The sequence below is a fragment of the Dasypus novemcinctus genome, assembly GCF_030445035.2.
Source record: "Dasypus novemcinctus isolate mDasNov1 chromosome 21 unlocalized genomic scaffold, mDasNov1.1.hap2 SUPER_21_unloc_1, whole genome shotgun sequence".
In the NCBI taxonomy this organism is placed as follows: Eukaryota; Metazoa; Chordata; class Mammalia; order Cingulata; family Dasypodidae; genus Dasypus; species Dasypus novemcinctus.
This window is the reverse complement of record NW_026688136.1, coordinates 826,005-841,531: the sequence shown is the minus strand read 5'-3', so window position 1 is coordinate 841,531 and position 15,527 is coordinate 826,005. Positions and strand designations below refer to the sequence as shown.

Genomic DNA, 15,527 nt, shown 5'->3' with positions numbered 1-15,527 from the left:
CGAGAGTGCCTACAACTGCAAGCAGGAGAATTGCATCTACCATCCATGTGGAATCTAAGCCCCCTCTCAATATGGAGGTGGAGTGAACATGGCCAGCACAGGGTCCACAGGATGGAGGAATAAAATATTCCTCATTAAAATATTCCTCATTAGAGTGGACTCACTGATATTCTACTATGGAACTATTGTGATTAGTAATGGAAGAAATTATAGCATTGATGCGGAGACAGTGGCCACGGTAGTTGCTGAGGGCAGGGAGAGGGAGGAAGAGATGTGATGTGGGGGCATTTTCAGGACTTGGAGTTGCCCTAAATAATATTGCAGGGACAGATTCTGGACATTATATTTCCTGCCATAACCCCCTGAGTGGACTGGGGGAAAGTGTCAACTACAATGTAAACTATTATCTATGTGGTGCAGCAGTGCTCCAAATTGTATTCACCAAATTAAATGAATGTGCCACAATGATGAAAGAGGTTGTAGATATGGGAGGAGTGGGGTGGGGGGGTGGGGGTATATGGGAAACTCATATATTTTAATGTAACATTTTTTGTGATCTATGTATCCTCAAAAAATACAATTAGAAAAATGATGGGGGTGGGGGTGGGGAGTGGGGTATATGGGAACCTCTTGTGTTTTTTAATGTAACATTTTGTGTGATCTATTAAGTTTTTAAAGAGATAATTAAAAAATAAAATAAAAATTTAAAAAAAGGCTCAGGCTTTAAGGAGCTCACAAGTCAGGGTGGGACAAGAAGCAGATATGCCCCAGGAGAGTGATGAGGGCCACAGCACCAGCAAGCATAGGCGGGGGGGAGAGGTGGCCTGGGGATTAGGGCTGGCTGAGGACAAGTGCCTGAGTCCTGGTGTGAAAATAACAAGTTTTCCACCAGAGGCCACACTGGTCTAGTAATTTAGGAAGAGAGGGGTGCATCTCTCAGCTTAGGGAGTGGGGTCAAATGGAGAGGCAATCCTGGAAGGCTTCCTGGAGCAGGTGATACTGGGCCAAGTGTTGAAGAATGAATCAGGCAGAAAAGTGAGGGGCAGAAAAAGATGTCACAGAGAGGGCAAAGGCACACTCAGGGAATGTGCTGAGGGGTGAGGGGCTGGGTGGGAGCTGGCGGGAGGCTGAGAGGGAACTTTGGAGGGATGGGCGCTCCTACCCCTTCCGGTCTGGCACTACCCCTCCTCTGTTCCCCAATGTGGGCCTTGGTTTCAACAGCAACAGCAAAGCCTTCCATCTCAGAGGCTGCAATTCTCTGACTCAGCCACTAAAATGAGGCTGATATTGAGCGATGAGGACAAACAAGCGACAGGGAGCAAGTACCGGGGTGCCCACGGCAGGAACGAGGCCTCTCAGACACTAGGTACCCACAGGCCACATCCCACCACCCCAGGAAACATCGGCGCCTGAGAGAAATTGAAACAGGAACCCAGGTGACTTTCCCTGGGCAGATTCCAAGGAAGAAGAGAAGGTGGCATCGAGAGGGGCCACCCCACCAGCTTTGCACCCACCAGCCACCGATCAAAAGAGCAGGCAGGTGAGAGAAGGAGGTGCCCGGGCGTGGGCCCCGTTGCCCTGCTCCATGTGCCCTCGCCCACCCACCAGTCAGCTTCAAGTCAGCTGAACTGTGGGCATCTGGCCCCCCATGGCCCTCGGACTTCCCAGCACAGCCACTTTCCTCCCCTTCCTGCCGCTACCTCCCTGGGTCGCTGAGGCCCTGGCATTTATGCATCCTGAATTTGGAGCCAGACGATCCGGGTTCAGCTTCTGGCCTTGTGGTGATTTAACTGTGGGCTCGGAGCCTCAGTTTGCTCCCCTGTAAAATGGGCATCGGGCTTGCTGCTCTCTCTTTCTATTCCCAGCAAATTGGAAGACAATGTGTCATAGGTGACAATGAGGATCAGTGCAGAATTGCTTCAATGTGGAAACCCTTGGTGGCAAAGCAGATCTGAGGGAAGGGCGAATGTGGGCATGATGAGGTCAATCCCTCTACTGTTGTTTTTCACATTTTTATTGCAGTGAAATATACGCATCACAAAATTCCCATTTTTACCACTTTCCTGTGGCTTTAATTACCCTCTCAACACTGTGTTCTCATCCCCAGCATCCGTCACCAGCACTTACCCATTTCCCCAAGTGGAATCTCTGCGCCCATTCAACAATCACTCCCCATTCCCCCTTCCCAGTCCCTGGTAACCCCTGATAGGCTTTCTGTTTCTAGGAATTTGCTCATTTCTTATAAGTGAAGTCACACGATACTTGTCCTTGTGTGTCTGGCCTATTTCACTCAGCATAATGTCTGCCAGGTTCTTCATCCTGTTCTGTGAATCAGAACTGCATTCCTTTTCATGGCAGGCTACTATTCTATTGTATGTCTATGCCACATCTTCTTTGTCTGCTCCTCCCTCTACTGACTGGTGCTGGTTCCCCCATGCTCTTTGGTGCAGCATTTTCGCCTTTAAAAGCATCTTCGCGTCTGTCTTTACCCCCATCTGACAGGAGACAAAGCTGAGGTCAAAGCAGTGGTGTGACTGAGAGCACCCCACACAGGGGATGTCAGGTGCCTCTGGGCCTGGGCCCCTGACGCTGAGCTGGGGTGACAGGACCCTGGTGCTTTTCACACAGCAGCCCCGACCCAAGGCAGGAGGCCACACCACCACCCAACTCCAACTTCCGGGCCCCTGGAGGGTGCGCAGCCTGCAGCGGGGGAGAGTCACAAGCACGTCCTCAGGTAGCTTAAGGCCTCTCATGTGGAAGAGGAGTTAGGCGAGTTTTAGGTAGTCCCAAGGCAGAAGCAGGACAAGTGCTGGGGAGTTATAGGAACAGAGAAGAGATTTCAGCTCATTGTGAAAGAAGCATTCCAAATACATTGAACTGGGTACAGATGGAGAAGGCCACCTGAGGGGTAGTGAGCTCCCTGCTGCTGGAGGTGATCAAGTGCAGGCCAGACTACTAGTTGGCTGAAGCAGTTCAGAGTGGAGCAAATTCTGTGGTAGAGGTTCACCTAGAGCAGGACTCCTCAGTCTTGATACTGTTGACCTTGGAGCAGATAATTCTTTGTTTTTTAAAAATTGTGATAACATATATATAATATAAAATTGGTCATTTTAACATTTTGAGCATACTATTCAGTGCATTGATTACATTCGGTGTGCTACCATCACCGCCATCCCTTACCAAAACTTTTTCATCCTGCAACCAGCAACTCTGCACCATTGAATAATAACCCCAATTCCCCTGCTCTCTGTTTCTATATATTTGCTTATTCTAGATATTTCACATAAGTGGGACCATACAATATTTGTCCCTCTGTGTCTGGCTTATTTCACTCAACATGACGTCTCCAAGGCTCATCCATGTTGTCACAGGTGTCAGGACATCACCCTCTTTATGGCTGCCTAATATCCCATTGTGTGCCTGTGCCACATTTCTTTGTCCACTCACCTGTCGATGGATGCATTTGGCGCTGTGCATACTCTGCTGTGAGCCCTGGTGCACGAGTGGCTGGGTGATAGCTTGCTGCGGGCTCTCCTGAGCATTGTAGCATATTAGGAGCATCCCTGACCTCTACCCACTAGAGGCCAGTAGCAGGCCCCACCATCCCCTCTGTGACAACCAGAGTCCCCAGACCCTGCTCCATGTGCCCAGGGAAGCAAAGTAGGCCTCGTTGGAAAACTGGCCTAAAAGACCTTAATGACTTTTAAGTAAGATTCCATCATACTCCACGTGTAATCACAAGAACCATTATCAGGAAGCAGATGTGGCTCAAGCAAGCACCTGGGCTCCTGCCTACCACACGGGAGGGCCAGGGTTCAGTTCCTTCACCTCCCAAAGAAATTGAGCAAGAGAGCGAGCTGACAGGACAGGCTGGTGCAGTGAAGTGATGCAAGGAGGAAAATAAGTGAGAGACACAACGAAGCAGGCACTGAGGTAGCTCAAGCAATTAGGTGCCTCCCTCCCACATGGGAGGTCCCAGGTTCAGTTCCAGTGCCTCCAAAAAGAAGATGAACACACAACAAATAGACACAGAAAGTGCAAACAACCCAGGGGGTGGGAGGTTGTGGAGTAAAGAAATAAATAATAAATCTTAAAAATAAAAAGAACCACTGTCATTTTTGGAGCCCCTCGTGGCCTGTGCCATGCCAGGAGTCTTATACGCATCACCTCGTGGAATGTCACAGCTGCCTCAGTGGTCCCTCTCCTTGCACCATTCTTCCCCCAACCCCTGCCTGGCTTACTCTGTCCTCTTATGTCCCAATGATGTATCACCCCCTCCTCCTGGAGGCCCACCTGCCCCATCACGTTCACAACCCCCTTCTTCCCTGAAGAGTGCGGCGCTCATGTGAGTCTCCATCTGACACCGTCTTCCCACTGACAGAGACTCCTGGAGGCACCTAGCTGGCTCATCTCTGGTCCCCAGGAGCAGGGTCTCAGGGGAGTGAGGCGGAGACACTGCTCAGTGGCACTGACGGACCAGCCACGGCGGGCGCCCAGGCAGCCTGCCCCTGCGGCCTGAGCAGAGCTGCCACCCCGGGCAGCCAGCCAGCCCCTCGGACCACCCCTTCTGCAGACAAGGCCCGCCGGGCCCCTGCTCCCCAGCTCCTCCACGCAGAAGGCAGCCACATCCAGAGAGCAGGAAAAGGGCCTGGAGAGCACAGGCCACTCCCCAGGTCCCAGAACCCATGCCGGGCCCTCTCGTCCAAGCTGGAGGACGTCACTCGGGAGCCCAGTCAGGGCCTGGTGGGATGTGGTCAGGGCTGAGGGCATCCTGGGCAAGTGGGTGTCATGGCACAGCATGGGGAGACCCCCACACCTGGTGGTCTACCCCCATCCTGGGGGTGCCTCTGCCCACCCTCTCCTCCTCTCAGGGCCTCAGAGCTTTCCTTTGTAAAGTGAGGAAGATTTGAATGTGAACATCAGTGCTTTTCACGCTTTCACTGGCATTTTAATTTTGATTTTAGCAAAAGAACCTCTCCCCTTATTAAAGGAAAATCTCATGTGCTATCCCAACCTGCAGAACACCGATGTGCAAAAGCTTCTTTTTTTTTTTTTAAAGATTTATTTATTTATTTAATTTCCCCCCCCTCCCCTGGTTGTCTGTTCTTGGTGTCTATTTGCTGCGTCTTGTTTCTTTGTCCCCTTCTGTCATCGTCAGCGGCACGGGAAGTGTGGGCGGCGCCATTCCTTGGGCAGGCTGCTCTTTTCTTTTTCACGCTGGGTGGCTTTCCTCACGGGCGCACTCCTTGCGCGTGGGGCTCCCCCACGCGGGGGACACCCTTGTGTGGCACGGCACTCCTTGTGCGCATCAGCACTGCGCATGGCCAGCTCCACACGGGTCAAGGAGGCCCGGGGTTTGAACCGCGGACCTCCCATATGGTAGACGGACGCCCTAACCACTGGGCCGAAGTCCGTTTCCCTGCAAAAGCTTCTTGGTGCCCACACATCCCACCCTGCCCCACGCTGGCCCTGGGTAACTTCCCGGCCGTGCAGGCTCTGGGGAGCCCTTCAGCTCCGGGCGTCTGTGAGTCCCGATTGGCCCCACTGGACACGGTGTGGACATGGGGTGCGTCCAGGCCCTCCAGGGTCTTTAAGGCCCTGAGTGGTGGCGGCGACTCTGGTCGTCCTTGAACACGCTGAGGTGGAGAACTCTGGATATCTGAGTGTTCTGTTTATTTCTGTGGGTTCCTAGGAAACAGGAACCACAGTACCCAGCAAAGAAAACTTACGGAACTCATTACCCCAGACAGGGTTGGGCAGGGCTCACTGCGTTTGGATGACAGAGCCCAAACCGAGACACCAGGCCTGACCCCCGCCTGAGAGCAGCAGCCCCAGCCCAAGGGAGCAGTGGTGGTGAGAGCAGCTCCAGCATTTTCCCTCCCTCTTTTTTTTTAAAAGATTTCTTTCTTTCTTTCTCTTCCCTCCCCCTCCCCCACCCTGGTTGCCTGCTCTCTGTGACTATTTGCTGCATCTTCTTCTTTGTCCGCTTCTGTTGTTGTCAGCAGCACAGGAATCTGTGTTTCTTTTTGTTGCGTCATCTTGCTGTGTCAGCTCTCCATGTGTGTGGCACCATTCCTGGGCAGGCTGCACTTTCTTTTGCGCTGGGCGGCTCTCCTTACGGGGGGCACTCCTTGCACATGGGGCTCCCCTATGCAGGGGACACCCCTGCGTGGCAGGGCACTCCTTGCATGCATCAGCACTGTGCATGGACCAGCTCCACACGGGTCAAGGAGGCCCGGGGTTTGAACCGCAGGCCTCCCCAGTAATGGGGATTGAACCTGGAACCTCATATTTGGGAAGCAGGCACTCAACCACTGAGCAAAAACCACTCCCCAAAATATTCTTTTTTTAGGTGTTACAGGGGATTGAACAGAGGACTTTATCCATGTGAAGCAGGGGCTCAACCACTGAGCTACACCCACTCCCCATAATGTTTTTTTTTAGGTGGTACCAGGGATTGAACCCAGGACCTCATACATGTGTAAAGGAGATGCTCAACCACTGAGCTACAACCACTCCCATTTTCTCATGTTCACAGATTGAGAAATTGAGCCTCACCACTGAGGAAAGTAACTGGCAGTTCCTCAGAAAGGTGTCTAAGAATTATATGACCTAGCAGTCCCATTCGTAGGTATAAACTCAAAATAATTGAAACCGAGGACTCAAACAGATATTTCTACCCCAATGTTCATCGCGGCACTATTCACAAGAGGCAACAGGTGAAAGCAACTCAAGTGTCTATCAACAGATGAATAAACAAAATGTGGTATATCCACACAATGGAATATTATTCAGCCATTAAAAGGAATAAAGTTCTGAGGCATGCTATAACATGGATGAGCTTTTTTGAGTAAAATGGGCTAGACACAAAAGGAGAGGTAGCATATGATTCCATTTAAATGAAATAACTAGAATATGCAAATCCATAGACAAAGTAGAGTAAAGGTTCCTAGGGGCTGTGGAGAGGGAAGTGGGGCATTATGGCTACATGGGGCAGGACTCGGAGATGATGGAAAAGTTCTGGAAATGGATGGTGGTGATGGTAGGACAAATGTAAATGTAATTAATGCCGCTAAATTGTACACACAAGAGTAGATAAAATGCTAAATTATCTGTTATATATGTTACCACAATAAAAAATGTTTAAACAATAACCAAAAAAGAAAGTAACTGAGGCTCAGAGCCCTGGAGTCCCCAGCAAGTGGCTGAACCGGAGTCATCGCCTTCCCCACTAGAGGCCTCGAGTGGCCGTGAGCAAATCAATCTATTCTGGGAGCTTGGTCCCCGAATCTGGAAACTGCGGGTGTGTGGCTGGAGCATGCCTTCATGCCGACACACATGTGCCGACCCCACATGGGCATGGGGTCAGGTTAGACACCAGAAATAGAGAAATGAATAAGGCCCTGCTTGTCTGGGAACCTGGTGTGATGGGCACAGAACAGTGTGACAAGTGCCACGTCAGAGCTAACTCTGCTAGGCCGTGGGTGGGAGGCTTTGGAGAAGGTTTCATCTAGAAGAGAAGGCCTGAGCCAATCTGGAGATTGCATAGTCAAGTGGTAGAGAGAGGTGGAGGGAAAAGCATTTCCTCCTGAGGGAACAGCCTGTGCTAAGGAGGAGAGGCATGAGGCCAATCTTGAAGAATTCCTCCAACTCTAACTCTTCAGTACTGGAGGGTCACCATTAAGAGATGAAGAGGGGAGAAAGGGTGGGTATCTGGGGGTCAGTATCCCAGGTTCCAGGCTTCAGGGAGCCCATAGGAACCTTTCTAATAGAGTTTCTGAGTCAGTTCTTACTAGAGCCAAGAGAGCCCGTTAGGGATCTACCATCCAACAGACTCATTCTACAGTTGAGAACACTGAGGCAGGACCAGCCTCTTGCCCAAAGCCAGTCAGGCAATGTCAGAGCTGGACTGGGACCTGGTCTCCCGGAGGTCCCAGGAGCCTGGCCCTGAGGCCACTGTCAGGGCATGAAGCATATTTCTTAGAATGTGCTGGACATTGTTCTGAGTTTCCTATCTCTCAACTCAGGGTAACCCTGTTCTACAGACGAGGCAGAGAGGCAGAGAGAGGTTCAGGAACTTACCCAAGGTCACACAGCCAGTCCCTGGGGACTCTGTGTCCTCTAGAATCCAGAACAGTCCTGAGATCCTATTGTGAATACCGACAGGGGGGATGGTCTTCTCGGGGCTCAAGGCCGACTGGATAGAGCAGGGAGTTACAGTCCAGCTGGGGAGACAGACACAGAAAAGATCATTTCCTTGAGTGTGGGGAGAGGTCAGCCTGGGGCTGTAGGGAGAATTCCCAAAGGGAAGCTTCTTGGCTGAACCTCTAAGGAGGAATAAAAGTATCCAGAGGAAGAAGGGAAAGACGCTTAGGCACGGGGCCTGAGTGCATAGAACTGAGGGAACAGAAAGGAGCCTGGTGTACTGGGAACTGCCAGAGCAGACAGCAGGAAGTGGGGGGTGTGAGGCTGAGAGGGGCGCAGGGGCCAGACTGAGGCTTTGGACCCTCTCCTTTGGTATGGGGAGCCATGGAGGGCTTTAAGCAGGAGCTTCATGGGCAGATTTTTGTTTTAAAAATGTCCCTCTGGCCCAGCCTCGACTCAGGCCTTGGGCCAGGCTTGGTGAGGCTGGGATAGGAGCGGGCCTCTCTGCAGAGCTTTCCTTCTGAGGGCTCCCTTGCTGTGTCCAGGTCCCAGCCTTTGCTTGGCAGTTGTGAGATGAAGCTGAGATTTGGAACAGGAAGAGCTGTGCTTGGTCGATCTCCTCCCGCCCCTTCTGTTCAAGTCTCACATGGAAGAGAAAAGGTCTTCAACAGAATTTAGCCCAGAGCAAGCCTTTGTGTGGATGAGACAAGTAGTTGCCTGTGGGAAAGAGAACTAATGGGACACTAAGGGAAGTTTTGAGTCAGTGTTTCCCCAGAATGCAGCCCTGGAAGAGTCTGCTGGAGAAGGATCCATGACATCTTACGCACTGCATCCCCACCAAACTATATTAAAGGCTCTGAGAAGTCCTGCAATGGAAAACATCTTTTATGTTTTGTTTCACCCAGTGTTCTCCAAACCTTTTTATTTTTTTAGGAGGTACCAGGGATTAAACCCATAACCTTGTACATGGGAAGCAGGCTGAGCTACACCTGTTTTCCCCTCCTCTCCAAACCTTTTTTTTTTAAGATTTATTTATTTCTGCCCACCTTGTTTGTGGTCCCTGCTCATAATATGCTTTCTTTGTCTGCTCATCTTCTTTTTAGGAGGCACTGGGAACCGAACCCAGGAACTCCCATGTAGGAGGAAGGTGCCCAATTGCTTGAGCTCCCTCCTCTTCCTGCTTGCTGTCTCTTGTTGAGTTTCCCTGTTGTCTCTCTCATTTTGTCATTGTTGCATCATCTCATCATGTCAGCTCACTCTGCCACCCTGTCGTGTCAGCTTGCTGTCTTGCTTGTCATCTTTAGGAGACCCTGGAACTAAGCCCAGGAACTCCCATGTGGTGGTGGGGGCCCAACTGCTTGAGCCACATCCGCTTCCCTCTCCAAACCACTTTGATGTGAAGTCATTTTTCTCTCTGAACACCAATGAACTTGAGCAGCAGAACCCACTGGTCAGTGCTGGTATAGAAGAAAGAGCAACAGACCAGGAGTCAGAGGCTGGGGCAGGTAAAGGTCCTGACAGGGCACTCACTACATCTCTGAGCCTCAGTTTCCTCCTGTTTCCTCCTGTTTGGCCATTGTCTTGTTGTGCATAATGTATGAACACACTGCCTCCCTGTAAAAGGACTGGGGAGCCTGTGTTTCCATCTTGGGGTAGCTAGTATGGGGCACAGGGCCTGGCACTGAATGATTGAATGAATAAATGAATATATGAATGAGTGAAAGCCTAAAATGAGACTCAGCATTGCTTCAGCAGCACACCTACTAAAATTGGAATGATAAGTGTGGTCCCTGTGCAAGGATGATACACAAATTCATGAAGTCTTCCATATTTTTTTACAAAGTCCAGCATCCTGTCTTGATAAGAACACTTCAAAAGATAGGATTACAAGGAAACTTCCTCAAGACGATAAAGGGCATATATGAAGAACCCACAGCTAACACCATACTCAATGGGAAAGGCTAAAGGCTTTCCCTCTGTGATCTGGAATAAGACAAGGATGCCCACTGTCACCGCTCTTATTTAACATTGTGCTCAAAGTACTTGCTCGAGCACTCAGGCAAGAAAAAGAAATAAAAGGCATCCAAATTGGAAAGGAAGAAGTAAAATTTTCACTATTTGCAAATGACATAATCCTATATGCAGAAAGTCCAGAAAAATCTACAACAAAGCTTCTAGAGCTGATAAAACAGGTCAGTAAAGTGGCAGGATATGGGATCAACATGCAAAAATCAGTAGCATTTCTGTACACTAATAATGAGCAATCTGAGGAAGAAATCAAGAAAAAATTCTATTTATAGTAGCAAGAAAAAGAATCAAATATCTAATAGCTAAGAATAACTTTAAGAATGTAAAGGATTTTAGATGACATTGCTAAAGGAAATCAAAAAAGACCTAAATAAATGGAAGAATATTCCATGTCATGGATTGGAAGACTAAATATCATTAAGATGTTTATCCTACCCAAATTGACAGATTCAATACAATCCCAATAAAAGTTCTAACAACATTTTTTTACTGAACTGAAAAAGGCAATTAGTGAGTATATTTGGAAGGGTAAAGGGCCCCCAATAGCCCAAAACATCTTGAAAAGGAAAAACAAAACTGGAGGAATCACGTTACCTGACTTTAAATCATACTACAAAGCTACATGGACAAAACTGCATGGTATTGAGACAAGGATAGACATTCTGATCAAAGGAACTAAATTAAGAGCTCAGAAATAAACCCACGCACATTTGGCCAACTGATATTTGACAAGGCCACTGATCCAACTCAACTGGGACAGAATAGTCTCTTCAAAAAATAGGGCTTGGAGAACTGGATATCCGTATCCAAAAGAATGAAAGAGGATCACCATTTCACACCCAATATAATAATTAACTCAAGATGAATCAAAGACGTAAATATAGGACTAAGACCATAAAGCTCCTAGAAGATAATATAGGGAATCATTTATGAGATCTGGTAATAGGAAATGGTTTCATAAACTTTACACCTAAAGCATAAGCAAAGAAAAAAAATAGAAAAATGGGACCTCTTCAAAATTAAAAAGTTTTTCTTCTTTGAAGAAGTTTTTCAAGAAAGTAAAAGGCAGCCTACTCAAGGGCAGAAAATATTTGGAAACTGCCTACCTGATAAAGGCCTAATCTCCAGCATATATAAAGAAATCTTATATTTTGAAAATAAAAAGACAAACAATCCATTTTTAAAAATAGGCAAGAGAACTGAATAGACACTTTTTCAAAGAGAAAATACAAATGGCTAAAAAGAACATGAAAATATGTTCAATATCACTACATCACTAGAAAATCAAAACTACAATGAAATAACATCTTACACCTCCTAGACTGGCTGCTATTTTAAAAAAAAAAACAGAATACTACAAGTGTGGAGAGGATGTGGAAGAATAGAAACTCATTCACTGCTCATAGGAATGTAGAATGGTGCAGCTACTGTGGAGGACAGTTTGGCAGTTTCTCAGGAAATTAAGTATAGAATTGTCTTACTATCTGGCAATCCCACAGCTAGGAATATACCCAGAAGAATTGAAAGCAGGGATGTGAACAGATATATGCACACCAATGTTCATTGCAGCATTATTTATCATTGCCAAAAGTTGGAAGCAAACCAAGTATCCTTCAATGAATGAATGGAAAAATAAAATGCAGTATATACATATGACGGAATATTACTCAGCTCTAAGAAGGAATGAAGAATGGACACATGTGACAACATGGTTAAATCTCTAAGATCTTATGTTAAGTGAAACCAGGCACTAAAGGACAAATATTGCATGATCTCACTGATACAAACTACGGATATTGAGCAGACTCACAGAAGTAGATATGGAAGATAGTTTACCAGGGGAGAGAAAGTGAGTAGTGAGTGGTGAGCCAATGCTCAGTCTGGGTAAAATCTATAATAAGGTGGATGGGGGAGGTTTGGTAGTGGATGAGGTGATGGTGGTAGAGTGATGTGAATGGTACAGTGATGCTGGAGTGTGAGTGTGAGCAAGGTTGGGGGTTGGGTTGGACTATCGATAGAGCTGGGGGGAGGGCTGGAGAAAGGAACGGGTGAACTTTGGGGAGGTTGAGGACTGTGGTTGTGAGTACAATTTTGAGTGTTCTTTTAACAACTATGGCAGGGGGAGGGTCACTGGTGCAGGACGGCAGTGGTGGGGTAGGTGTTGAGAAGGGTGCACATGGGGCATGCCTCTATGGAATATGAATGTGTTCATGTAGTCATAGGGTATTATCTCAGTGGATGGAGACCCACATGGCAACTAAGAAAATATTAAATTCCCATCCTGGGGGCTCTTGCTATGTTTTCTAATAGAGTGGCAAGAATCTAGAGTACATAGGCAGCGCTTAATAAAAGAAAACAGACCAATACGCCAAGACCGCAATATTAATGCTTGTACTTATGAACCTTATTCTTGTAAAATTGAAACCTAACCTAATAATATCCATTGCCTAAGAGTTTACCTCTTGGGAGCAGATGTGGCTCAAGCGGTTGAGTACCTGTTTACTACGTGGGAGATGCCAGGTTCTGTTCCCAGTGCTTCCTACAAACAATAACAAACAGTGAGCAAAGAAATGTAAAAACCAACTCAGCAAAGAAAGGTAAAAACCAACAGCTAAGCCCAATGGGGCTTAGCAGTTGAGTGCTGGCTTCATATGAGGTCTCTAGTTCAATCCCTGGTCCAGGTACCTAAAAAAAGAAACTAATTAATAAAAGAAAAACAAAAAGGTTACCACCTGAAAACCTCCTTATTATGCAAATGTGGCCTCTCTCAAAGCCAAACCAGGCAAATAAATTCACTACACACTCACTACCATCTCCCTGGCATGGGATATGACTCCTGGGGAGGAGCCTCCCTGGCACCAAGGGATTATTACCTAGCACTAACCAGCAATGCATTTGGAAAAAGACCTTGAACCAAAAGGGGAAAAAAATTAAGGAAAATCAAATAAAAAATTAAATAAGAGATTTCAAAGTGGGTTGGAAAGTCATTCCAGAGGTTATGCTTATGCATGACCCAGGAGGATCTCACTAACTGCTGCAATAGACAAAGTTTCGAAGAGGGGTGCTCCAGGGAAACAGATGTGGCTCAAGCAATTGGGCAGCTGTTTACCATGTAGGAGGTCCAGGGTTCGATGCCCAGGGCCTCCTGGTGAAGGCAAGCTGACCCATGTGGTGACTGGCCCACACAAGTGCAAGCTCATGTGGGAGTGCTGCCCCATGTGGGAATGCTGCCTGGTGCAGGAGTGACCCCAGTGCAGGAGTGCCATCCCACGCAGGAGAGCTGTCCTATTCAGAGAGCTGGCACAGCAAGATGATGCAATAAGAGCCACAGAGGAGAGACAATAAGAGAAATAAGCAGGAAAGGGAGCTGAGGTGGCACAAGAGAATGATCATCTCTCTCCCACTCTTCAAGGTCCCAGGGTCAGTTCCCAGAGCCGCCTAATGAAAATACAAGCAGACACAGAAGAACACACAGAGAATGGGCACAGACAGTGGGAGTGGGGGTGGGGAGGAGAGAAATAAATAAATCTTTAAATAAAAACACAAAGAGGGGTGCTCCAGAGGGATCTAGAGACATCCAGACACTACGGGCAAGGCACACAACCCCATGAAATCAGTACCCATCATGGGTCTTGCCTTGGAATGTGTGATAACCTATTTCCCCACTGTAACAGAGTTAGGCTCATTTATAATTTCCCTATACACGAGTCTCTTACCCCTTTTATTTGAAACTATAATTAGCACTATACCCATTAGATATAAGTTCTAGAGACGTAATCTTTGGTCTGTTCACATGCTGGTTGAGCCCTGACTCTTGGCAGAGTTGTAGCCAACATCTACTTTCCAGTTCATCGGACTTGCCCAGGACAACTAACTACATGATGACAGTGGGAAATCTCCATTCCAAAAAGTAAAGAGTATTTACAACTGCAAGGAAAGCTGTTCCTTCCCTCTGCCCCATAAGATCTAAGCCCCCTCTCAATCTGAAGCAGAGCAGGCATCACCATCCCAAAGTCCTCATGGTTGAGGAACGAACAAACATAAGGGGGGAATGCAACCATGGACCTAAGTGGACTTATTATTATTCTAGCAATGGAAGAACTTGTAACACTCATATAAAGACAGGGGTCACCAGAGGTGCTGAGGGGAGGGAGAAGAAGAATAGCTGGAACACAGTGCATTTTTAGGATGTTGAAATTGTGCTGCATGATTTTGCAGTGACAGATACAGGCACTTATATATTTTGTCAAAACCTGTAAAATCATACAGTGCAAAGTGTAAACCATAATGTAAACTATAGACTACAGTTAGCGGCAAAGTTTCAATACATGTTCATCCATTGTAACAAGTGTTCCACACTCATGTAAGATGTTATTAATAGGGGAAAATGTGAGAGGGGGAGGGGGTGGGTATATGGGAATCCCCTATATTTTTTATATAACTTTTCTATAATATAAAATTTCTTTTAAAATAAAGTTAACTTATTATTGATAGAAAGGCAGTGGCCACCAGAGGTTCTGAGGGGAGGGAGAGGAAAGAATAGGTGTAACATGGGGACATTTTTGGGACACTGGAATTGTCCTGCTTGAAATTGCAATGACATTGCAATGATGGATACAGGCCAGTATACATTTTGTCATAACCTGTAAAATTGTGTGGGGCAGAGTGTAAACAATAATGTAAACTATAGTCCATGGTTAGTAGCAAAGCTTCAATATGTGTTCATCTATCGTAACAACTGTACCACACTAATGAAGAAAGTTGATGATGTGGGAAAGTATGGAAGGTTGTGTGGGGCATATGGGAATCCCTTATATTTTTTATGTAACATTTATATAATCTAAAGCTTCTTTAAAAACAAAAATAAATTTTAAGTTAAAAAAATAAAAAATAAAATGAGACTCACCTCTCCCATAGGGTTATTCTGAAATTAAATAAGTGAACGTCTATGAGATGAGCTTTATGTTAGAAAACTTTAAAGCCCCATCCACAGGTAAGGGACTCTTTTTATTCTCTACATTAATTTAAGGGCCCGTCACCCCCACTGACTTGCCATGGTGCTCCAAATTCCACGGTTAGTCATGCATTTTCCTTAGGGCTCTGCAGGCCCCAATTAAAATACATCTTCCTGTATCCATTAAGCCCCTGGCACCCACTGTTGCGGCATCATGCCATCATTGCAATTAGTTTACCAGATTAACCCAGTAGAAGCCTGTTACTGAGCAAAAGCTGAGGGTTCTCTGCCCAATGCACTCCAATGACAAATTCAGGAGACATCGGGGTTTCAAAGAGAGAAAGAGTTTTTTGCTAAGTGGCAAAGGCCCATCTGCCTAAAATCTGTCTACCCAAATCTA

General features: G+C 47.0%; 1 pseudogene; it reads left to right on the top strand.

Moving 5' to 3' along the window:
• The first annotated feature begins 9,888 nt into the window (after positions 1-9,888).
• Positions 9,889-9,980, top strand: LOC131277442 (U6 spliceosomal RNA; annotated as a pseudogene).
• The last annotated feature ends 5,547 nt before the right edge of the window (positions 9,981-15,527 follow it).